The sequence below is a fragment of the Monodelphis domestica genome, chromosome 4 (genome assembly GCF_027887165.1).
Source record: "Monodelphis domestica isolate mMonDom1 chromosome 4, mMonDom1.pri, whole genome shotgun sequence".
Taxonomy (NCBI): Eukaryota; Metazoa; Chordata; class Mammalia; order Didelphimorphia; family Didelphidae; genus Monodelphis; species Monodelphis domestica.
The window spans coordinates 386,036,378-386,061,877 of record NC_077230.1 but is presented as its reverse complement, the minus strand read 5'-3'; the positions used below and the strand labels follow the sequence as shown (position 1 = coordinate 386,061,877).

Below are 25,500 nucleotides of genomic sequence, written 5' to 3'. Positions count from 1 at the left end.
GGCAAGATTTGAATTTAAGTCATTTTGAGTGCAGGCCTAGAGCCATTTGCTAGGAAGACAAATAAAGTGAGATAATATTGGTAAAGCACTTTGCAAATCTTAAATGCTATATGTACTTCCTAGCTGTGTGACCCCAATTAAGTCCCTTGACCTCCTTTGCCTAGCTCATGCCCTTCTGTCCTAGATTGTCCTTAGAACAGAAAGGGTTTTTTAAAAAGCATTATATAAATGCTAGTGATTTATTTTGTTTAGGTTTCCCTGGATAGATGGAAACTTCGGGAGGGCAAGGAGTTTCATTTTTGAATCTTAACAAATTTAACGGGTCAACTGGATGGCTCAATAGATTAAGAGCCAGGTCTAGAGATGGGAGGTCCTGGGTTCAAATATGACTTCAGACACTTCCTAGCTATGGGACCCTGGGCAAGTCACTTAATCTCATGGCCCAGCCCTTACTGCAGCGAAGGTAAGGGCTTAAAAGAAACAAATAAACATTTGCTGGATGGAGTGGGATCAGAAGTCAACTCCTACGGTTTGGATCCACGGGCTTCTTCTACCGGAGGAACAAAGTACTAGGGAGGAGTCTAGGAGAGAGGAAGTGTCTCGCCCCACTGCGCCTGTCCAACTAGCGGGAGGGGCTCGAGGTATACGGGGCTCCGTGGAAGGAGGAAGAGGGAGGAGGGCTCCTCTTGCAGCTGCGCAGCAGCTCCCCTGGCTTCTTGGTACCTCCTCGGTACCTCCTCCACTTCCGCCTGCCCTCCCCAGCCAACCATTGCGCCAAGTGGAGTGCGCGTTGACGTCAGCGGCGTGCCCCTGCCCGGGAGCGGAGGAGACCCTGCGCCGTGCTGCCAACGCCCCGGCGGAGAAGCTGAGGTGAGTGCGGGGAACCCCGGGGCTTCTTTTTTGGGGCGAATTATCCCCCACCCCCTAACCCGACTTCCATGGCCTTCCAACCCGCCTTCGGTTCCTGGCACGCGGGGCGCCGCGAGATCGCGGGTGTGACCCCGGGCGCTGTGGTGGTGAGGGCAGGTCCGGTCAGGGCGGATGGGGGGTTGGGGGGTAGTCGGGGCGTCGGGGGGCTTCGGGTTGGGCTGAGCGGTCAGCGGCCCCGGCCGGGGAAGGGGAGCACAGCGAGGGGTGGGGTGTCCCACTCATTCGGGTCCTTTGGGCCTGGCTGTAGCCTGCCTACCCACCTCCCTCCGGCCGGGCTCCCACTTCCTGCTTCGCCGCCCGCCGCGGACATTTTGCTGCGCTGGGGGAGGGGAGCGGAACCGCCGCCGCCGCCGCCTTGGGGAAGCGGGGTCGGTCCGGGTTGGGGCTGGGGCCGGGGCCGGTAGGCGACGCCCTTCCTGCCCCACCCCTCTCTGCAGCCCTTGCCTCCTCCGCCTTGCTCGTCCTCGAAGCCCCCGTGTACCCCAAGTCTACCCATCCCTGACTCAGCTGCAGCTCCTCCCGGAGCGGACGCCCCAGCCCCCTGTCCGGCCTTCCTAGTCACCCCCTGAAGCTTTGAACCCTTCCTGTGGGCGCACGTTTTCTTTTGTTCTTTTTATTTTAAAAGCCTTCCTGAAATGCCGAGTGAAAGATTACGTCATTGACAAGTGAAGGGGTGAGAAATTTAATGTCTTAATGGGGGCATTGCTCGGACTACCACCCCCTAGTTAGGTTTTGCTGCTTTTCCGTTTCGGGGTGGTTAACTACTCCGGCTTCCAAAGCATCGTATTTCATTCTAGCCGTAAAATCCTTGAATCTAGGGGGATTACTCTATTGTTCCAGAGATGGGTTACCCTTTAAAGTCCTTTTTCTTGAGCCTAGTACTGTTGCCTCCCTTGCATCAGAATTTCTAGCCTAGCCAAGGTTGCTATTAGACTAGGATAAGGGTAAATTATTTTTTCGAGGGGCTGCTTGCTTGCTTGGCACATAGTAACTTTTATGGGTGGGTGTTCTGGATTCTTGAGTGAATTTGACAAAGTGAAGATTGTTTTTCTTCGGAGACCCTCCCCTCTCCCCTCAATAGCCTATTAAAAAGCATTTATTTGGTCTTCAGCCTAAAGTTTTTTTTTTCCTCCATTCTGCAGGCTGACTGGTGAAATTGTACTTTCTTTTACTTCTTAGGTACTCGTCTCACAGTTAAAAATTACATTTTGGGATTCTAGTGAGAAACTCTTAAAAACAAGTACAGAATAATTTTTCCTCTTTCAGTTTTTAATATAAACATTAGATATGAACTGATTACTAATCTTTTGACTGTAAAATGCAGTAAGGGAAGTGTATATACTTCCAAAATTTGACACTTGTGAGATTCATTAAGTATGCTCAGCTCATGTTGGAACACGTAGTTTGAACTGGTTTTTCCTTTTTAGTACCTTGAAGATCTTAAGGACTGATTTGAAGTCACACAGGTTTCAGTTTTGCTGTGAAAGAGCACACTTACAAAGCTTTTCTGGGTGAATATAACTTGATCTGAGATTTTTCACTTGGGTGTGATATTTTGAGGAAGTCAGAATATAATAGCTTAATTTTTCTGGAAGACCTTGTTTGAAAAAGAGTAATACTTTGTTTTAGAAATGTTGAAATGAGACTGGTCTGTTTATAAAGAAACTTTAATACATGTCTGTTTAATTACAAATTTCCCTTTTATGGTAGTAATCATTACAGTTTGGATTTTATGGGGTTTTGGTCTGAGACCAGACAGACATTGGTAGTTGATTATAAGCAGCAATTCAGGATTGCAAAGGAATCTTTAAAAAAATTTCTATAAGCACAGAAAATACTCAATTGAGAAGCAGCTTGGTGTAGTGAATAGAGTACTCAAAGTTTTGGAGCCAAGAAGGTCTGAGTTCAAAGTGTTCCTTAGACATTTAGTATTTGTGACCCTGGGCAAGTTAATCTCACTTTTCTTCATTTGTAAAATGAAGGGTTTGGTTTAGATGGCCCCTACGAGCCCTTCTAGCTCTAAATTAATGATCCTATGATTATTTTTTAACTAATTACTACTTTGAAACACCTGTAAATGCTACAGCTTTTCCTCCAATTTACTGCTGTGCTGAATTAACTACATTAGGCTAAGTGATCTCAGAAGTACTTGGCAGAAAGTTTAGAGGGAGATTCAATTTTCGGAACCAAAGAAGGCAATCTGGAGGATTTAGGGATGGCTGACATCACTCAGGTATTGAGTGAAATTCACTACTTGGTAAAGCTTATTTTCTGTATTTAGAATGTTCTTTGTATCCCTTCCTGGATAGTGTTGAAGCTCCACTAGTTTTTTAAATGATTGAAGAAATAAAATATTTTGAATTTACTTTTCACATCCGCAGAATGTTAAGGACTGATCTTAGAAATTCAAGATAAGCTATGTTGTTGCCTAGGTACTCATAAAGTCCCTTGAATACATTTCTCCTTGATAGTGTTTCTTTTGTTGCCTTGGCCCTATGTTCTTCAAGAAAGGAAGATGGATTCAACTTCCTGTGACTAGTTGGGTTACTTTTCAAACTTTGAATGAATTGCTGAGTATGCTTAGCCATTTCTCAGATGTGGGGTTAACTTTCCCTAGTTTGACAATTTTATCTAATCCCTTAGTCTACTGGTACCTTTAAAAAATTACCTACAATCTATTCTAGGTTTTCATGGTATTGCTTCATCCTGGTTTATATTGTATAATGGAAAAAATACTGATCTGGAGTCAAGCTCCTCGAGTTCTTTTTGAGACAACCCTTTTAGCTGTGTCAGCTTTGCTGCATGGACTTAACTTTTAAAGTTTAGTAGATCTAGTGAGGAGTGTATTTATGTCCCTTTGTGTAAACAAACCCTTGCTAAAGGGGTAGGTAGGTCTTTAATTCTGTATTTTCTATACTTAAAAAAACAAAACCCTTTGTCTTCCATCTTGGAATTAATAGTGTGTATTAGTAATAGTATGGTTCTGAGGCAGCAGAAAGTGACTTGCCTAGGGTCATTGCTAGGCAGTGTTCCAGCTAGGCTTGAATTCAGGACCTCCTGCCTCTAGGCTTGGCTCGAAATCCACTGAGCCATCTTTTCTTTTTCCTTAATTTTTTAAGTTTCTTAAGTGACTATAATATGGTTTTGATTTTATATGATTTTTCCTAATCTACCCCTCAACATTATCTCTTGCTTTTTGTCACCAACCTGCAAATATAGTAACCTATTCTCTTGTTCTAGGTATAAGTTGTCTTTGTTTCCTCATCTTGTTCATTTAAAAATTAATAGCTTTTTTATTGTAACTCCTCCAAACCCTCCCCTTTAAGATCCAGAATCCAATTCCTGGACATCTACTGAAGTCTCTTTTCTTCAACAGACTCTTCTTTTTGTAATCATCTAAAAATATTTTAGCTAAAATTTTTGGCACATTTGAGGTACTAAAGTCCTCCAGTAGGTTTAGTTGCTTTATTTTCTTTCCCTTTGTCACCTTCCTTTCTTCTAGAAGGGAATCTCTAAAAATAGGATTGTCAAAAGCTTTTCCAAGAAGAGAAATAAGTCAGTGCTTTCTAAAGTCTCCAACCTTGACAATATAGATAAAGTAACTACTGATGTATTAGGAATTCTCATTTAGGTTAGTGAGAAATAATTCTATTGTGGCAAAAATGAGATAAGCCAAGATACAGATCACCTATATTTATAATTGTTTTTAGGTTTGAGTTTGGTTGGCAACAAAGTATTAGAAAGGAAATCTAAAACTTTGAAAATGAGGTTTCCTTTGAAAAAATATAATGCATATCTTTTTAAGGGATGGCCAGAGAATTTTAGGGATTGTAGTAGATAAAGAATTGAGTTGCTTGGGGGCAGCTGGGTGGCTCAGTGGATGGAGAGCCAGGCCTAGAGATGAACCTTAATTTGGAACTACCTGAGAGGAGTGCTATATTTTTTAGGTTAAAGATACAGGGTCTGAGTGGGAGGCAGTACAGAAGAGCCAGACCTAGGAGTTAGATGATGAAATCTTTCCTTTACCAACCTTCTTTCTCTCTTCAAGATCTTTTGTCCTTCTGGTTGACCTTTGACTTATACTTTTTCTTCCCCAGATGCATTTCTAGCTCAAAGCTGATTTCTGTTCCTACTTGGATTTTATTGTTGGAAATAGGGTTGGAGAGCAAAACTTGAGTTCTCTTCTTCCTGAATGTTTGCTGTGCTCCGGTGTTAAATGGTCACAGATTTCAGTAGTTTCATTTGTGTTATGCAAGGCATGGAATGAGAAGTTTTGGAGAATTTGCTAGCTATACTAATGAACAGGTCAGAAGACACTTGGATTAAGGGGAGAAAAAGGATTTAAGTCTCTAGTACATGAGTCCTTTGAATTTAGATTTTTATATTGGACATCTTTAACTTATATTCATTGTGGTTCAGTGGAGAGTAGCATTAGGGTCAGAGGATCTGGGTTCAATTTCTTCAGCTTTGGGCAAGTCACCTTAGCTTTTTGAACATCTGTTTCCTCATCTGTAAAATGAGAGGATTTTTCTTTTGATATTCCTTTTTGGTTTAGAGATAGGTCCAGTTGTGATTGAAAAGATTGATTAACCAACTTAATATTTTGGTTTCTCTATGTAACAATTGTTTTTAGAACTTGCCACAGTTTTTCCTTTCCTTACTAACCTTTTTTACTTTTTAGTTATTTTAAGCATGTCTTGAGCACTAGTCTCAGGCTTGGATTGCTTCCAAGAACTAAACTAACTATGTTTCCAGTAGCTCTTCACTATTAAGCTGGAAACTTGGGGAATCCTTTGATTGTGGCCATCCCATGAAACAAAGAAGAAAAGTAGAACAGGCCTTTTGTTTTTGCATTTAAGGGACAGAGAGAGTAGATCCTGTGAAGATCAGTTTAAATTGATTATAAATAAATAATTTCTTGAGCTTGAATTTTAATTGAGATACTTGTTCAGTGACTCAAGAACGAACAAACCTATTGGAGAAAACAAAGGAATTATATTAATCTTGACATTCTTGGAAACAATTTTGAAGCTAGAAGATAAGTTTTACTTTTCTTTGAATAAGGCATGTATAAAGGAGTTGTTTCTATCATGCATTCAAAGACGAGATTTAATTCATGGAACATTTTTCTTTTTGAAGTGCTCATAACTTGCATTTACAAAAAGGATAACCAAGGTAATTCTTGTTCATGTGCTATATCTGTTAGATAAGGAGGTAGGCAATTTTACTGGAGAAAAAACTGATCCTCCAAATGAAAAATATTGTATATTTAGTGACTTCAATGCATAGTTAGAGGAAGGCCTTGAAAACTACATTGGAAGATAGAATTCAAGGAATAAGAAAGGATGCAAAATGATTTAAGTATTATAGAAGCTTCAGGCTTTCCTCATTCCCACCCTCCCCTCTTTGCCCTGAGTTGAAGTATTGCACTTACACATACTGACTTTGATTCTGATCAAATCATTCAACCAGTGATCATGTGACCCTTTAAAAGACCATGTTGACAAACCTGTGGCACACAAGCTGGAAGGGGTTGCTCCACTGTCTTTCCACTGCTCCTGGGGACATTTTTCAGTTTACCTGCCCCTCTGCCCAGTGGCCTAATGGGAGTGTTTTTTTCTTCCCCTGTCTGGGGTAAGAGGGTGGCTTACATGCTGGGTGCATTTTGGGCACTTGGTCTCTAAAAATTTCCCCATCACTGCTCTAAGACTTACATTGCTGAATAGTTGTTGGAAATACATTTGTGAAAGAAGCTGTTTCACTGGCAAGCTCCTTAAAATGATGGGGATTGGCCAAAAAAAAATTGTGTACCTAGTGCATCCTTAAAGATAAGGGGAACTGAATAGGCAAGTTTTCCCAAAAGATTACACTGAGTTGACTGTATATGCAGTTTTCAAAAGATGTAACAGAGAGAGACCTTTTTATTAACTTGACGCAAAAGCATGAATGCCATGCTTACCAAAGGTATTTATCTGCTTCATGGAGGAGACTCATTGCAGAGTACAAATGACTTCCCTGTAGGTGGTGAGTTTCTCTCAATGCTTCTGTGGTATGATAGTGCATTATTCACATCAAAACTGGAACATTTCCACCTCTTAAATGAGATCCACAAGCAAAAAACTCAACTATACACTGGAAGAAAACCAGGTAGATATTGTTCATACTTATTCAATGGGTAATCCATAGATTTGGTCTAACAGTGCATCTATACTGGACAATCCCTGGATGGACGGTGAATTGGGCTCACAACTCAAATGGGAGGATAAGTGACTGAATTCTTTTGAAGTAGTTCTTTGAAAGATGTTAAAACTTCTTTCTGAAACAAGTCCTACCTTTTTAACATAAATATTCTTCCTTTGTTATGGTTAGAAGTCATGGAATATTGTAAGAATTTAAATTTGTAGTTAACTTGGGCAACTGAGGGGGGGGGTATGGTTGAGTATAAAAAGATTGGAGTCATCAGTGAAGTTAGAAATGCCTTAAAGGCTGTTAGATATAGGAATAGAGGAAGTAGGCTGGGTTGGTCATTTTGAGAGAGCTAGAGAGAATGTGTAGATGGGCCAGTGTACCCCATTGGTATCCAAGAAATGTCAAGGGTTAAGAGGAGAAATCCTCTAGCACACTGGGTGACCCTTGTGATTGATTGGAGCACCTGGGCATAAGTACTATACAATGGGGAAAATAAGAATAGGAAACATTCTATACCATTCTAGAAGATATCTTGCACAGTTCACTTGTTTCTACCTTGCTTCTAGTGATTCAGTACTGTGATTTGCAAAGACTTATGACACCAGCAGATACATATTTTGGCAAAAATGTAAGGAAAAAGGCCTAATAATTAGAGTTATGTAAAATTAGGCAGGGAGTTTCTCTTGAACTAGAAGGCTTCAAACAAAGGCTGGAAAATAATAGTGTAGAAAGGAAACCTGGTCAGATACAAGAAGTTGGATTAGATAACATTTCTGGGTCCTTTTAGAGGATCTGGACAACGATATCTCCTTTTTGATGATGGTTAACTATAATATTGCTATTTTGGTATAAATTCAAATTTCAAATAAGGTACAGGACAAAGGAAAGCAGTATTTTGGATATGTTGTTAATAATGACTTTCCTTAAGTTCATGTATTACCTGAAAAGGAGATAGACTGCCTTTGTAGCTAGATGGCATCTGTAGTGTTATTATGTACAGTTGAGATGAAAAGATAAAGAAGGCCTCTAAACTAGTTGTTGGCCCCCTCAAAGGGGGCTTTATGGATGACACAGGGTATAGTGTATGGATAATCTGCAGTTGCTTTGGTTTATGAAGTTAGATTTTGCTTTGCTCTTAAAAGCATTAACTCAGTTTATCTCATTTCATTATATTATGGAACTTCTACTAAGAAGCTAGTTTCTGGACTTAGCTAGCTCAAGAAGTGATAAAGCAACAGATTGTTTTAGTTTGGTCTACTTTTTGTCCTGTTCCTCCCATTTCCCTACCCTTAATCAGAAATCCTGAGTGAATGTTCAAAGTATTGAAACTCCTTATTACTTAAAAAAAAAAATTCTTGTGCCTTCAGGTAAAAGCAGTTTCCTAAGTGTTCAAGAGGATAAAAATAGATAAACAGTTTGCTAGGGGTCTTTTGATCTCTGGAGGCATCCCCCCAAAACAAAACAAAATACTCCTTTTATGATCTTTTGCCTGAAGGATTCACATCTGTGTCCCAGATCAATCCACCTGGGAACAAAGAACTCGGATTGCTCCAGGTCTACACTACAAACAATTTTCTACTCTAAATCAATACTAATGTTTTGGGACTGTGTGGGATTACTCAATCCTAATTCCATCACTATTTTGATTTCACAACATTTAAATTCCTTACAGTCTTATTGATAATCTTGGTCTTTTATGGATAGCTTGCAGTTGATGTCAAAAAGGCAAAGCTCCTGGTGAGGTTGCTTGCTAGCTTGTTGGTTTTTGGCAATATGTAAATTAAAATGCTTCCATAGTTTAGTTTCACAATTGTTTACCAGACTTTCAGAGGATGTACTAGCCTTTCTTGTAATTCAATACCTTCTTTAAAAAAGGAGGGAAGTGGCATTTCACGTTTGTTTTTGGAACCAAGGTTGGTCATTATAATTATACCACATTCCAGGGTATTTTTTTCCTTCTATTTATACTGTTGTCATTGTTTATCTCTTACTAATTCAACTTGCTTCTTTTTGCATCCGTTTAAACAAGTCCTCTACTTTTCTGAGTTCTTCAGTGTATTCAATTACATTCCTGTACCACAATTTGGTTATCTTTTTATCATTTGAATTATCTACTTGGTTTCTGTTTTTTGCTACTATAAAAAATGTTACTATAGATATTTTGCTGTTTTTATTTTTGACTTCCTTAGTGTATGGGTCTAGCAGTGGGATTTCTGCATGGGACTAACATTTTCTTAGTTTTATCATTTCACTACTCAGATAAGTGACATTAAAAAAAGGTTTTTTTGTGCTTTATCTAAAATAGCCATCGACATGTACCCTTTCTCAGATAATGAAGGTTTGTTTCATTTAGAGATGGGAACCTGATTGGTGATTTCATAGATCTGAGAATTCTAGGATGAAGAAACTTTTCTTTGCAATTTGGAGGTTTGAAAGTTAGGTGGTTTGCTCAGGGTCACACCACTAGTATGTTTCAAAGGAGGGACTTGAACCCAGGTCTTTGGGCTCCAAGGCCATATATCTTGATCCACTATTCTACAAGCTGCCTTGAATCTCTTAGAAACTTCATACTTCTGTGTGGACAGCCCCACCATTTTTCTGGGTCTACTAAACTAGTCAAGTAGGCATTGTTTACTTCTCCAATTTTACCAAAACTTGTTGATTCTTCCTTCTCCCATGGTTCATCTATATTATGGCAATGGTGGTCTAATATTTATCCCCATAACTTCTCATTTTCCATTTATCTTATCATTTATTAAACATCTATTAGATGCTAAGTTCGGAAATATACAAAGAAAGACCAAAAAAAAAAGGACAGTTCTACCCTGGAGGACTTTATAGTAATGGGAGAGACAAGATGAAGACAGCTTAGGTACTAATGAAATCTATGGGATAAATTTGAGATAATCAACTGGGGGAAGATACTAATAGTAGGTGGGGTTAGGAAAAACTGATAGAAAGTGAGGTTTTAATTGGGACTGAAAGGAAGATGTCAGAAGGTAGAGAGAGAATTCAAGTCATGGGAGACAGCCAGTGAAAATGTAAATTCAGGATGGAATGGGGAGATGGAGTTTCCTGTCCAAGGAATAGCAAAGAGTCAGTGTCACTGGAGAAAGGAATACTGGAAAGATGGGAAGGGGATAGGCTGTGAAGGGCTTTGTCAAACTTTTTTTTTTTGAACCTAAAGGTCATAGGGAACTACTGGACTTTATTCTATGCAACCATGGTTAGGAAGACTAATTTGACTTTTGATTGGAAAATGGACTGGAGCTGGAAGAGACTTGTGGTAAGACAACCAAGGATGTGAAGTGATGAGGATTCCATCAGTGTGGTAGCAGTATCAAAGGAAAGGAGAGGTTTGTTTACTGAGATGCTAGAAGGTGAAATTGACAGGTCTTGGTAACAGTTTGGATATGTAGGGAGGTGAGAGTGAGGAGTTGAGATATGATACCTAGGTTGGATCTAGGAGATACAGTGCACAGAGTGTTGGGTTTGGAATCAGAAATCTTCCTGAGTTCAAATATGGCCTCAGAGGTTTTTAGCTGTGTGTGATCCTGGGCAAATTATTTAACCTTGTTTTCCTCAGTTTTCTCATCTGTAAAATGAGCTGGAGAAGGAAATGGCAAACCATTCCAGGGTCTTTGCCAAGAAAACTCCAAATGGGGTCAAGAAGAGTCTGACATAACTGGACATGACTAAATAATGACAACTAGTTTGGAAGCCCAAGGGATGATGATTAATGTTCTTGCAGTAATAAGGGAATTCAGAAATGGGGAGGGTATAGGAAAAGATATAATTAATTTAGTTTTGGACATGCTGAGTGTCAGATGTCTAGGATGTCTAGGGAACATCAAGTTTGAGCTGTTGGAACTGTGAGTCTAATCCTACAATTTGGAGAGGGGTTAGGATTAAATAGATTTAAGAATTACTAGCATAGAGAGGATAATTAAATCCATAGAATCTGTTGAGATCAAGGGACGTAATATAAAGGGAGAAAAGATAACTTCTGCCAGACTAATCTTTTTTCTTTTTTCCTTTTTTTTCTTTCAGCCAGACTAATCTTCTAGAATATCTCTTTCATCATTCCAGACCTTAAAGTGACTTTGTGTGGCCCTCCCCCATTATATCTCAGTTCTCTTGCTTTACTTTTTAAGGCCCTTCCTCTATAATCTATCCCACCCTGTATCTCCAGCCAACTACTGAGGACTGATGCATGCATTCCATTTAGGTTGTCCTAAGTTTTGCTTTTTAATCAACAGCCATTTATTAAGCAAGCTGTAATAATGGGCCAGACATGGCTTTTGGAGATTATTCTGCAGAGCACCCCCCCCCTCCCCCAATGTAATTAATTCCTGACTTCAAAGAGTCCCTGCCTTAATTGTTTGAGGTACATACATAGAGGTATATACAAAATAGTTATAAAATGAATACATGATTTTTTGGGGGAAGGCTTTAGTGGATCAGGAAAATAAAATAGCTGTTTAGTAGGTGGTACTTGAAAACCTTAGGTTGGGTTGGGGGACCCCACAGGACCCTGCTAGGGAGTACAGAAGCTTGGAAATGGGAGAGTGTCATGTGAGGAACATTGAGAAAGCCAATTTAACTGGACTTAAGGATGGAATGAAAAGGAGCAAGTATGCAGGAAAGCTGAAAAGCAAGTTGATATAAAGTTATAAAGGACTTTAAATACCAAAAAGGAGAGCTTCTATTTGATTCTAGATGTGATAGCCACTGAAGTTTATTCAGTAAGGTCGAGTGACATTGACACACTAGGGTATTCAATTGTTAGTACCATCCCTCTGAGATGATTCCTTTTTTAGTACTGTGTTGGCAAAGGCATGGCATGTGTGCCCCCAATGTGCCAGAGTTTGGGCTGCTCTGTTCCCCCCTCTACAGCACCTGAGGATGTTTTTCACAAGCCCTGCCCCTTCATGAAGAAGAGGTAAGCTAGGTGGTTCAGTGGATAGAGAGCTAGACCTAGAAACAGGAGGTCCTGGGTGCAAATGTGGCTCAGACACTTGCTGACTGTGAGACCCTGGACAAGTGACTTAATCTCCATTACCTAATCCTTAAATTCTTTTTTGCCTTGGAACCAAAGTTAAAGGTTAAAAAAAAAAACCCAACTCACAGACAGCAAGAAGTTTCACCTTTTTTATCTTAGGTAGGAACAAAGAAGGAAATAGTGAAGGCTAGATGATGTCCTATGTAAGGTAAGTGGAGAAATATATCTGCAAATACTCTTAATTTTACTGGTGAAGTTTGAAGTCAAGAACTCATTAGATCAGTGGTTCTCAACCTTTCTAATGCTGTGACCCCATAATACAGTTCCTCATGTTGCAGTGACCCCAAACCAAAAAATTATTTTGGTGGCTACTTCAAAACTGTAATTCTGCTACAGTTATGATTCGGAATGTAAATACCTGATATGCATTATGTATTCTCATTGTTACAAATGGAGAGGTTGAGAACCACTGCATTAGATGATTGAATTATTTGGTTATATATATTTGTCATGAACTTGGAGAAGGAAGTGTAGTCATTGCTTGATGGAGATTTGAAAGTGCAAGGGAATTTTGGGCATGAGTAGAGATAGACTTAGAGCAGTTTGACTAAATGAGTATTTGGAAATTGTTGAAAAGATTGGGGATGTTGACAGCTTGCTTCTCTTCTGCTGTTTCTGAATGGTGACAGCTTCCAAGATTAGGGATCTGCTGGTTCCATCTGGAGATTTGAAATATTGTCCTTGTTTGCACTAGAGGCCTGAGGGGGTTGTTTGCAACTATAGGTGTAAGAAGAGTGTCTCTTTTCCATTTTGGGATTGTTTTCCATTTCCATGCCCTTACCCTTATTAATTGAGATCACAGGAAAGGAGATACTCCTTAAAAAGAACCAGAGGACAAATTTTTAACCATGGAGCGTGTGTAGGGTTTGTGGATTTAAAAATAAAGACATGGTTTGCAGGGATTAACAACTGACCCAAGACAATTTTTAGAAAAATTGAAGTTCATTTTCCAATCACTCTTGATTTATGAATATATAAATTCAAGCACAGTGTAGATAATCAACTTAATTCAATTAAAATTTTTTTTTATTAATATCTTTTGTTTTTTTACTTGACCTACATTTCTAAAATGCTATGTGCAAGGTACTGTTTGTATATAAAAAGAAATTTTGTTAAAAAATTTCAGAATCTGTCTGGACCAAATATCTGAAGAGATTTTATACTGGCCAGTATTTGAAAGGTACCTTTTTAGCATCAAGTTCTAAGTGTCCTTTTTGTTTTGAAATCTAGTCAAGTGCAATCTCAATTTGTCCACTAGATTTTCTCTGAGGCCAAGAATTCTCCCACTTCTAAATTTGCTGTTAAGAGGCCTTTACCTATGGAGGTTCTGAATCTTTTTCTTTTAATAGTCTTGACACCTAATGCTGAAATGTACTATAGTACTATCTTTGTGTGTCATTTTTAGGGTTATAAAATACTTATTTTCTTAATTGATTTTGTTAGAGAAAAAGCCTTAGATACTAATCAAAACTTTTGTCATCTTGCGTCAGTTAACATCTCTCCTCTAGGATGAAGATTCTTCATTTGTAAGGTGGTACAGTGGGTAGGAGTGCTGGGCTTGAAACTCAAAGATCTGAGTTTGAATTCTGTCTTAAGATACTTTATATGATCCGATCCCTGACAAGTTACTCAACCTTGGTCTGTGTCATTTTCCTCATTTATAAAATGAGGGTAATCATAGCGCCTATATTTTAGGATATCGTGAGGACAAAATGAGAAAATATATGTAAAGCATGTTGCAAAATTTAAAGCACTATATAAGTGTTGATTTGTATGATTAAAAAGAAATGAGGCATTTTGATTATTGGTGTCTGACTTTTCCCAGGTAGGCATGAATCTATCATGCTTTTCATTTTGGGGAAAAAAAACAAAACAAAACTGTACTGTGGAGGATTATTTATACAATTTTGTTTGCCCAGTGGGTAGGGACTAGATTTGTGACTTCAGTGGTGTAGAAAACTCTTGGTTAACTCCCTCTACAAATGCATTTTGGTACCTTTTCTGCAATTTGTAACCTAGAACAATTACCCTAGAGCAGCTTTGGCAAACCTTTTTGAGATTGCATGCTCAAACTGCAACTTCAAGCTGCCTGTGAGCCTGGCACCACTGTGCACCCCCCCCCTCCCCCATTACCCCATACAGGAGAGAGAGGAAGGAAATGCTAGAATCCAACTGCTGGGCAGAGGGGCAGATTACCTCTGTATTCATCGCAGTTAGGAAATTATCCCTTGCTCTCAGAATCCAATTTATTAGACTAGCATTTAAGTATTTGTCCAGGGATTGATTTTTTTGAGTGTAATGAAATTTTAAATTCTAGAAATTTTAGTTTTCTGTCTTATTAACACAAAGAAAACAGGAGAGGTGTTGTGAGATAGCTTTGGTCTACAAGCTAAAACCTCAAGAAATTAAAAAAAAATGTTTTCTTCATTAAAAAAAATTATTTGGTCAGTTTCAAACATTATTCCTTGGTTACAAAAATCATATTCTGTTGTCCCTGTCTCCCCTTCCCCCTTCCCATAGCTGATGCACAATTCCACTGGGTATTACATGTGTCCTTGATCAGAACCTATTTCCACGCTGTTGATATTTGCACTAGGATGTTCCTTTAGGGTCTACATTCCCAATCATATCCCCGTCAACCCATGTAATCAAGAAGTTGTTTTTCTTTGGTGTTTCTACTCTCACAGTTTTTCCTCTGAATGTGGATAGTGTTCTTTCTCATAGATCCCTCTGGGTTGTTCAGGATCACTGCATTGCCACTAATGGAGAAGTCCATTACATTCGATTGTACCATAGTGTATCAGTCTCTGTGTATAATGTTCTCCTGGTTCTGTTCCTTTCATTCTGCGTTACTTCCAGGAGGTTGTTCCAGTTCCCATGGAATTCCTCCACTTTATTATTCCTTTTAGCACAATAGTATTCCATCACCAACATATACCACAATTTGTTCAGCCATTTCCCAATTGAAGGGCATCCCCTCATTTTCCAATTTTTGGCCACCACAAAGAGCACAGCTATGAATATTCTTGTACATGTGTTTTTCCTTATCTCTTTGGGGTACAAACTCAGCAGTGTATGGCTGGATCACAGGGTAGATAGTCTTTTTATGCCCTTTGGGCCTAGTTCCAAATTACCCTCCAGAATGGTTGGATCAATTCACAACTCCACCAGCAATGCATTAATGTCCCCACTTTGCCACATCCCCTCCAGTATTCATTACTTTCCTTTGCTGTCATGTTAGCCAACCTGCTGGGTGTTTTGTTTTGATTTGCATCTTTCTGGTTATCAGAGATTTTAGAACACTTTCACGTGCTTATTAATAGTTTTGATTTCTTTGACTGAAAATTGCCTATTCATGTCCCTTGCCCATTTATCAATTGGAGAATGGCTTGATTTTTTTGTACAATTGATTTAGCTCTTTATAAATTTGAGTAATTAGACCTTGTCAGAGGTTTTTGTTGTGAAGATTGTTTCCCAATTTGTTACTTCCTTTCTAATTTTGGTTACATTGGTTTGTTTGTACAAAACCTTTTTAATTTGATGTAATCAAAATTATTTTACATTTTGTGATTCTTTCTAAGTCTTGCTTGGTTTTAAAATCTTTCCTTTCCCAAAGGTCTGACATGAATACTATTCTGTGTTCACCTAATTTACTTAGTTTCCTTCTTTATGTTCAAGTCATTCACCCATTCTGAGTTTATCTTGGTGTAGGGTGTGAGGTGTTGTTCCAAACCTAGTCTCTCCCACACTGTCTTCCAATTTTCCCAGCAGTTTTTATCAAATAGTGGATTTTTGTCCCAAAAGCTGGGATCTTTGGACTTGTCATAGACTGTCTTGCTGAGGTCACTTACTCCAAGTCTATTCCACTGATCCTCCTTTCTGTCTTAGCCAGTAGTACCATATTGTTTTGATAACCACTGCTTTATAGTATAGTTTGAGATCTGGTACTTCAAGGCCACCTTACTTCACATTTTTTTTTCATTATTTCCCCGGATATCCTTGATCTTTTGTTCTTCCAAATGAGCTTTGTTATGGTTTTTTCTAATTCAGTAAAAAAGTTTTTTGGTAGTTCGATGGGTATGGCACTAAATAAGTAAATAAGTTTGGGTAGGATGGTCATTTTTATTATGTTAGCTTGCCCTACCCATGAGCAGTTAATGTTTTTCCAGTTGCTTAGGTCTAGTTTTAATTGTGTAGAAAGTGTTTTGTAGTTGTGTTCATATAGATCCTGTGTTTGTCTCGGCAGATAGATTAAGTATTTTATATTGTCTAGGGTGATTTTAAATGGAATTTCTCTTTCTAATTCTTGTTGCTGAGATGTGTTGAAAGATATATAGAAATGCTGATGACTTATGTGGGTTTATTTTGTATCCTGCAACTTTGCTAAAGTTGTTGATTATTTCCATTAGCTTTTTAGTTGATTCTCTAGGATTCTTTAAGTAGACCATCATATCATCTGCAAAGAGTGATAGCTTGGTCTCCTCATTGTCAATTTTAATACCTTCAATTTCTTTTTTCTTTAATTGCTACTGCTAGTGTTTCTAGTACAATGTTAAATAATACAGGTTATCAATAATGGGCATCCTTGTTTCACTCCTGATCATATTGGGAATGCATCTAGTTTATCCCCATTGCAGATGATGTTTGCTAATGGTTTTAGATAAATACTGTTTATTATTTTTTAGGAAAGACCTTTCTATTCCTATACTTTTTAGTGTTTTCAATAGGAATGAGTGTTGTTTTTTGTCAAAGGCTTTTTCTGTGTCTATTTAGATAATCATGTGATTTTTGTTGGTTTGCTTGTTGATATGGTCAATTATGTGTATGGTTTTCCTAATATTGAACCATCCTTGCATTCCTGGTATAAATTGTTACAGACAAAAGAGTGGTTGCCATAAACTGTGAATGCGAAAACATGGGTTCAAGACTTTGAATTACCAAAAGCATAAAGATAATTTTTAGTGTCTTAATTTAAATAAAAAATAAGTGGTCACCATGAAAAAATTCCCAAATATGAAAAAGGAATTAAAGAAAGGGAGAGAGACAGAGTAAGGGAAATAATAGGAAGGCTAGGGCCTAGGCCAATGGTCTAGGCCTTTCTTTTAAGAGAGAAAACTAAGTCAGTCTTTGATCACTCACCACAAGATTGTCCCAAGCAAAACTCTAGTGTTCAGAGAAACCCTCCAGTTCAGCTCCTGAGCTCAACTAAGTTCAGCCACTGAGAGACCTCCAATTCAGCTTCCTAAGCTGAACTAAATCCAGAGGCCTCTGACCTCCTTTTAAAGAGAATTTTCTCCTATGTCACCTCCCCTAAATTTTCACATCTACCAATCACAGTAGATGTTTTCCAAAGGATTGACCATTCTTAATTCACATCTTATCACCTTCTTAATTCACATCTTATCACCTTCTCTGGGTAGACTAAAACTTCTGAGTATTTCACACCTTTTTGCTAAGGTTGTTCCTTGCAAGTTGCCTGACCTTTTAGTGATTAATTTGACCTTCATAGGTACTTAGCACCCTTTTGTATTAGTTCTAAAAATAGACCTAGCTTAAGAGCTTTTGGCCTCACTATGAGTTAAGTGCCTTCATTGTTCACTAAGGAGTTTTACAACTTTATCTTCCCCTAAAGTATGCCTAAGTATGGGTGGAGTAATTTTAAAGTTCCCAATACATTCCTGATCAAGTACCTTCATTGTTTAAATGGGGAATAACCTTAACCAAATGTTTTACGGTAGAGTTTGAGCAGTTTTAAGATTCACAAAATCCTACCTGATGATAGTGAATAACCTTCCTGATGGCTTGCTGAAGTCTTTTTGCTAGTATCCTATTTAAGATTTTTGCATCTATGTTCATTAAGGAGATTGGTCTATAGTTTTCTTTCTCTGTTTTTGACTTGCCTGGCTTTGGAATTAGTACCATATTTGTGTCATAAAAAGAATTTGGTAGAACTACTTCTTTGCTTAGCTGTTGAATGTTTGATAGAATTGTGAATCCATCAGGCCCTGGGGATTTTTTCTTAGGGAGTTCTTTGATGGCTTGTTCAATTTCTTTTTCTGATATGGGATTATTTAAGAATTCTATTTCTTCTGTTCATCTAGGCAATTTATATTTTTGTAATTTTTCATCCATATCACCTAGATTGCCATATAATTGGGCAAAATAGTTTTTAATGATTGCCTTAATCTTCTCATCATTGGAGGTTAGGTCTCCCTTTTCATCTATGATACTGTTAATTTGGTTTTCTTCTTTCCTTTTTTAAATTAGATTGACCAGTACTTTGTCTATTTTGTTTGTTTTTCAAAATACCAGCTTCTAGTCTTATTTATTAGTTCAATAGTTCTTTCACTTTCGATTTTATTAATTTCTCCCTAAATTTTTAGGATCTCTAATTTAGTTTTCTTCTGGGAATTTTTAATTTGTTCGCTTTCAAGTTTTTTGATTTTTCATGTCCAATTCATTGATCTCTGCCCTCTCTAATTTGTTAATATATTAACTCAAGGATATAAATTTTCCCCTGGGTACTGTTTTGACTGCATCCCATAGATTTTGAAAGGATGTCTCATCATTGTAATTTTCTTCAATGAAATTATTGCTTCTATGATTTGTTCTCTAACCGATTTTGGAGAATCATATTTAATTTCCAATAAGTTTTTAGTTTGGCTCTCCATTATTATTATTACCCTTATTACCCTTATTAATCATTGTTTTTATTGCATTATGATTTGAAAAGGTTGCATTTATTTCTGTTTTTCTGCATTTGTTTGACATGTTTTTATGACCTAGTGTATGACCAATCTTTGTGAATGTACCATGAGCTGCTGAAAAGGTGTATTCCTTTTTGTCCCAATTCATTTTTCTCCATATATCTATTACCTCTATTTTTTCTAAGATTTTGTTTACATCTTTTACTTTCTTTATTTTTTGATTTGATTTATCTAAATTTGATAGTGGTAGGTTCAGGTCTCCCACAAGTATAGTTTTACTGTCTATTTCCTCCTTAAATTCCACTAGTTTCTCCTTTAGAAATTTGAATGCTATACTATTTGGTGCATACATGTTTATTACTGATATTTCCTCATTATATATACTCCCTTTTATCAGGATGTATTTACCTTCCCTATCTTTTAATCAGATCTATTTTTACTTTGCCTTTGTCAGATATCATGTGCGACTCCTGCCTTCTTTCTATCAGTTGAGGCCCAATAGGTTTTGCTCCAACCTTTAATTCTAACCTTGTTGAGTATATACCCACCTCAGGGGTGTTTCTTGTAGACAACATATGATAGGATTTTGGATTCTAATCCACTCTTCTATTTGTTTTTATTTTATGGGTGAGTTCATCCCATTCACATTCAAAGTTATGATTGTCACTTGTGTATTCCCCAGCATTTTAATATCCTTTCCTGGTTCTGTCCTTTCTTCTTTTGCTATATCCTTTTAAACCAATGGTTTGCTTTTAATCAATCTCCCTAATCTCCTCCCTTAATATGCTTCCCTTTCTGACCCCTCCCTTTTTGTTCTCTTCTTGTTTTTTTAGGGTCTGTTAAGTTCCATCCCCTTTCTCTTTCCCTTCCTTTTTGTATTCCCTCCCACCTACCCTCCTTAGTTTTCCCTTCTCACTTTCCCTGTAGGATAAGATAGAATTCAAGACCCCAATGGATTTAGATGCTCTTCCCTCTCAGAATTGATTTCACTGAGCGTAAGGTTTAAGTTTCACCTATTAGCACACTCTTCCTCTCCTTCTTATAAGAGTATTCTTCTCCTCCCCTTCCCATGCGTATCTGTGTGACAAAGATTATCCTATTTTATTTCTTTAAGTATCTCTTGGTGCCATCTTTGATTCCTCCCCTTTTTCTTTATTTTGCATATCATCTTATAGCACGTATTACCTCAATCTCTTCCTGTGAATGATTCTTCTAATTATATAATAGTGAATATAATTTTTGAGAGCTACAAATAACATTTCCCCATGTATTAATATACATAATTTGATCTAATTGTAGCCCTTAAAGAAGAACGTTTGAATAAAAATTTTTTTCCCCTTTTCCCTCTCATTTACCTCTTCGTGTTTCTCTTGATCTTTGTGTTTGGATATCCACTTAGTTCTGGTCTTTTCTTTACAAATACTTGGAAATCTTCTATTTTGTTGAATGCCCATACTTTTCCCCTGGAAGTATATAGTCAGTTTTGATGGATAGGTGATCCTTGGTTTAAGACCCAATTCTCTTGCCTTTCAGAATATCATGTTCCAAGCCTTGGGGTCCTTTTGTGTGGAAGCTGCCAGGTCTTATGTGATCCTGATTGGTGTTCCTTGGTATCTGAATTGTCTCTTTTTGGCTTCTTGTAGAATTTTCTCCTTAGCTTGAAAGCTCTTGAATTTGGCAATTACATTCCTGGGAGTTGTCTTTAGAGGATTTAGAGTAGAGAGTGTTCTATGAACTTTTTCCAATGTCTATTTTGCCCCCTTGTTCAAGAACATTAGGACAGTTTTCTTGGATGATTTATTGTAGTATGATGTCAAGATTTCTGTTTATTTCTGGTTTTTCAGATAGACCAATGATTTTCATATTGTCTCTCCTTGCTTTGTTTTCCTGATCTGTCATCTTCTCAGTGAGATATTTTATTTTTTCTTCTATTTTGTCAGTCTTTTGATTTTGCTTTATTAATTCTTGGTGTTTTCCAAGATTGTTGTCTTCCAGTTGCCTAATTTTGGTCTTTAAAAACTGCTTTTCCTTTTCAGTTTGGTCTATCCTGCTTTTCGTGGCTTTTAGCTATTTCTCCAATTGGGAGTTCTTGTCCTTTAAACTGTTACTTTCTCTTCGAACTATTTCCCACTTTTCTTGCCAGAAGACTTCCATCTTTTTGATAAGCTCCAATTTAAATTCTTCAAGAGCTTGTGGACAATTTCCATTTTTGGGGGGAAGGTTTTAGGTTTATTTGAATTTTCTCCTCTATATCCTCTGTAGGCTAGATTTTTCCTCCCATAATAATTTTCCAGGTTCAACACCCTCTTTTTTTTTTTTTTGGTAGAGGGAGGTGGTTGTTCCTGGGCACAGTTTGCCATCACTGGGGAGGTTTTTCCTTCCCTTTTTAGTCAGAAATCTGAGTGAGATGGGCAGACTCTCTGTGAATGGAGCTAAGGAGCTAGGATTTTGCCTGAGGCAAGTGCTCAAATCTCTGGAGCTTCTGCTGTTTGCTGCCCTTCTCTGTGCGATCTTCCCGGGAGCATCCAGGGTCTATGCTGCTTCTGTTTTAGGTATAGCTGCTCATAGGGGTATGTCTTTGGTGGTCTTAGCTCCCAAGGACCTAGAGGTGCCCCTTACTCTAGAGGTGCCCCTTGCTCACTCGCTGATTTTGGTGCATGCTTGCTCTGTCTCTGGCTCCATAGATGGGGTGGGGAAGGGTAGATTAGCTCGTGGTTTTGATGGGAGCTGTTTCACCCCCTTATAGTGTGGAAATGCCCAAATCCCACGTACCTTCAATGCTACACCCTACTGTAGAGTCCTTTTGTTCTTATGAATTTTGTTTTTTTGGTCTTTTGAGGTAGTCTATGTTGGTGGGTGCCGAGGAGAGGAAGAGTCTTGCGTCTAGACTGCTGCCATGTTTACCTGGAAGTATAAAAAATGTTTTTTAATACTGATTTTTGGGTTTAATTTCAGTAATTTCTGTTACCTATCATCTTACATTATATAGCAATCATATTCTAGTTTTACTACAATTTTGAACTTCAGTTTTCTCATCTGTAAAATGAAAGGGTTTGACTAAATGACATCTGAGGTGGTCCGTTATAGTATTAAATCTGATACCTTTCCCTTCTGACCACCACCATATTGGTGAAAAATAAGTTAAACCAAAGACTGGGGTTGTTATTGACAATTATCAAACTAACTATACTATACTTATACTAACATTCAGTATATAAGATGAAAACTTCTATACCAAGAGGAGGGAAGTTTCTAGATTCAATTTGTGAAAGGATTAGAGCCTTTTTCCTCAGGCAATAGTATTTTTACATTTTACCTGATTCTTCTACAAATCCACTGAATTGTAAGGTACTTATGGGAAGGAAATAATAATAGCTTGCATTTTTACAATACTTTGAAGTCTGAAAGTACTTTACATATTTTCCTCCTGCTCTGCTTTTGTGGACCCTGGCTTCCTATGGGCAGTCAAATATTTATTGATTTAATGATTGTTTTCTTCCTGTAAAGTAATAGTGGGTACTACTTTTTTTTTCTGGGAGGTTTCTCAACATAAGTACCATATGCAACCATAGAAATCTCTATATCTAGGAATATTTGCTAGCTTCTTAAGTTGACTTGCTTCAGCCATTACTATTGGAAGTTATGGACAGTTGTAGTAATTTGACCCTTCAGGTTCTTACCCTGGAGTCCTGAATTTATTAAATGTATTTTGACATAATTGGTTTCCTTTGTAGTAACAAATACTGTATTTTAAAGCTTTTACAAATACTCTGAGGAGAGTTCCATAGGCTGCTTGTCAGAATGGTCAGTGACTCAAAAGGTGCTCAAGAAGTTCTGTAGTCCGGAGATTTTCTTGGAATAAGAAAAAAATGTAAGATACTGGTTCCAAAGAGGTCCTTTTGTTGCCAAGATTATCCAATTAAATAATTTTCTTCTCATTTCTCTCTTCGTTTCTTTTCCCTCCTCTGTGAAACACTTAGCACGGCGGAGACTTATTGGAATTTGATATTGTACTACCTAGATGTAGAATGTAATTCTAAAGGTGTGATTTGAGAATCAACTAGAAAATGAAGAGAAATTTAGTAAGATGTTCTGCTTTTCACTAAGGGAAGTGAAGCATTTCCAAAATTTATTTAATTTGGCAGTTTTTAAAGAGAAAAATATCCTTATTAGTGAAAATCTGTAAGCAGGCTGCTATCAATCCAGTCCCTTGTGACTTAGTGAAATAAGGAAGTCTTATCTAAGAAATATTTATGTTGGGGAAAATACACCTACCACAGTAGTCCTACCTCTAGTTTTGAAAAAGTGCCAAAAGTTTTCTAAATGTACTTCCTGTTTACTGTGTAGTCTGATAGCAAATTATAAGGTTCACAATAGACTCCCAGAATTTTATTTGGGCTATAAATGAAATACTCTAGAACTATCGAGAAGCCTTTACCTCTTAGGGAGGTTGGTTGACCTCAACTATTAGAAGTGTCTTAAATTATTTTCAGATACTTTTTTTCAGGAATTTAGATGTTTGTTTTTGTTTTTCTCATTAAAGACTAATGAGGATAGCATAAAAGTAGGAAAGGGTCTTAAATTTGCTGACTTTTCCAGTTAAATTTCAGTGATGTGGAAGAAAACATGACTATCCTGAGGCTAAATGCATATAGTATATAGAATAATCATATGATAAATTATCATAAATGGGTATCTCTGAAGAAATGTATTGTGAATTCTGTTATGTGTTAGAAAAAGGCCAACTAGTAAATGACCAGGGTTGGAGAAGGTCTTTCACAACCAGAATAACCCTATCCCTTGAAAATATTAAAAGATCAGTTTGTGATTTGGGATGGCTCTTGGATCAGAGTCCTGTTTCATGGAATTGTGTTGTCTGGAGGGAAATGAATTTCAGGAGCCAATATTTTTTCCTTGTAATGTTGCTAATTAAGAAAAAAATATTCTTGTTTTCAGTTCCAAATTCTCTACTCTTGCTCCAATCCATCAAGAGGGCAAAGAAATACAATCCGATATGAAATTATGTTACACATTTCCTTGCTACTCATGTTCTGAAGAAAAATAAAGGGGAAAATGTGCTTCAGTCTGTATCCTCAAGTCCTTCAGTTCTCCATCTGGAGGTGGATGGCATTTTATGTCATGAGTCCTTTGGAGCTGTGGTGTATCAACGTTTTAATCAGAGTTCCTAAGACTTTCACAATTGTTTATCTTTACAACAGCTGCTACTGCATAGATTGTTCTCCTTGTTCTGTCCCAAATTCACTTTGCATCAGTTCATATAAGTCTTTCTAGTTTTTTTTCTCAAACCATTGCCTTCATTACTTTTTATAGCACAGTATTCCATCTCATTATATCATAACTTGTTCAGCCATTCTCCATTTGATAACTTTTCCCAAGTTTCCTCCCTCCCCCCCAAAAAAGAGCTGCTAGTAATATTTTTTTAATGTATGGGTCCTTTTCCTTTTTCTTTGATCACCATGGAGTATAGACCTACTAGAAGCATTGCTGGCTCAAAGGTTTCATATTTATAGCCCTTTGGGCTTAGTTCCATATAGTTCTTCAGAATGGTTGGGGCCAGTTCACTACTCCTCCACCTGTGCTGTTACCTGTTTTCCCACATCCCTTCCAGCATTTGTCTTTTTCCTTTTTTTGTCATCTTAGCAAGTCTGATGAACCTAGATAATAGATTCTTTGGATGATAGAGCTGGAAAGAATGCTGAGGTCACTTAGTCCCCTTCTTGTTTTATAGAGGAGGAAACTGAGGCCAAGAGATAGGAGAATTTGACCTAGGTTTATATAGGGTAGTAAGTATTGGAGGGCCAGGTGTTGAGCATAGGCCCTCTTGACTCTTTAATTCTTGTTTTCCCCACACTGCCTCTTCTCAATGACCTATATTGACTGAATGGGAAATTTTTCTGATAATTTCATTGAGAACAGAATAATTGGTGGTGAAATCATGACTCTAAAAAAAACAACCTCTTTAATTAATTTTTTTTTTTTACGGGAACAATTTTCCCTTTTAAAAAAAATTTTTTTTTAAGCAAATGGTAGGGGCCAGTGGATTGAGAGCTAGACCTGGAGCTGGAAGGTCAAATGTGGCCTCAGACACTTTCTATCTCTGTGACCTTGAGTAAGTCATTTAATCCAAATTGCCTAGTCCTTGCCACTCTTCTGCCTTGGATCCAATACACAGTATTGATTCTAAGATGGAAGATAAGGGTTTTAAAAAATAGTAAATGTTTTATTCCTGTAATGGTTGGAGGGGAGAGCTGAGGGCAGAATGTCCTTTCAGCCTCTGAAAATAAAATTATCCAGGGGCAAGAGCCACAACTCTAGCCACTTATTTGATAGCCACATGGAAGAAACCTAGGGGTTCCAACAAATTAACTAGATCAAAGTAAATAATTAAATTGACTTATCAATAAACCTTCCAGATTTTTCCACCTCAAAAATTGCAACATGTCCTTATGTGATAATCCATTAGATTGTAAGCTCCTTGAGGATAAGGTCTTGTCTTTTTTGTCTGTTGCATCCCTTATACTTAACAGTGCCGGACACATAGTAGGTGCTTAATGTTAATTGACAGATTAGATGAGGACTAGGTGAGGGTTA

The 25,500-nt window shown here is 37.7% G+C and overlaps 1 protein-coding gene across 10 annotated transcripts in view; it reads left to right on the top strand.

Annotated features, from left to right (window-relative positions):
- The first annotated feature begins 718 nt into the window (after positions 1-718).
- Positions 719-25,500, top strand: part of CDC42 (cell division cycle 42) — a 51,016-nt gene continuing 26,234 nt past the window's right edge. Inside the window, exons 1-2 of one of the 10 annotated variants that reach the window (XM_056795618.1) lie at positions 868-1,016; positions 1,556-1,603. The gene's annotated coding sequence lies outside the window, so the exon portion shown is untranslated. Of the gene's footprint in view, positions 1,027-1,310; positions 1,604-25,500 lie in introns of those variants that run through there. The other 9 variants (XM_056795617.1, XM_056795613.1, XM_001366282.5 and 6 more) reach the window with 9 other exon arrangements.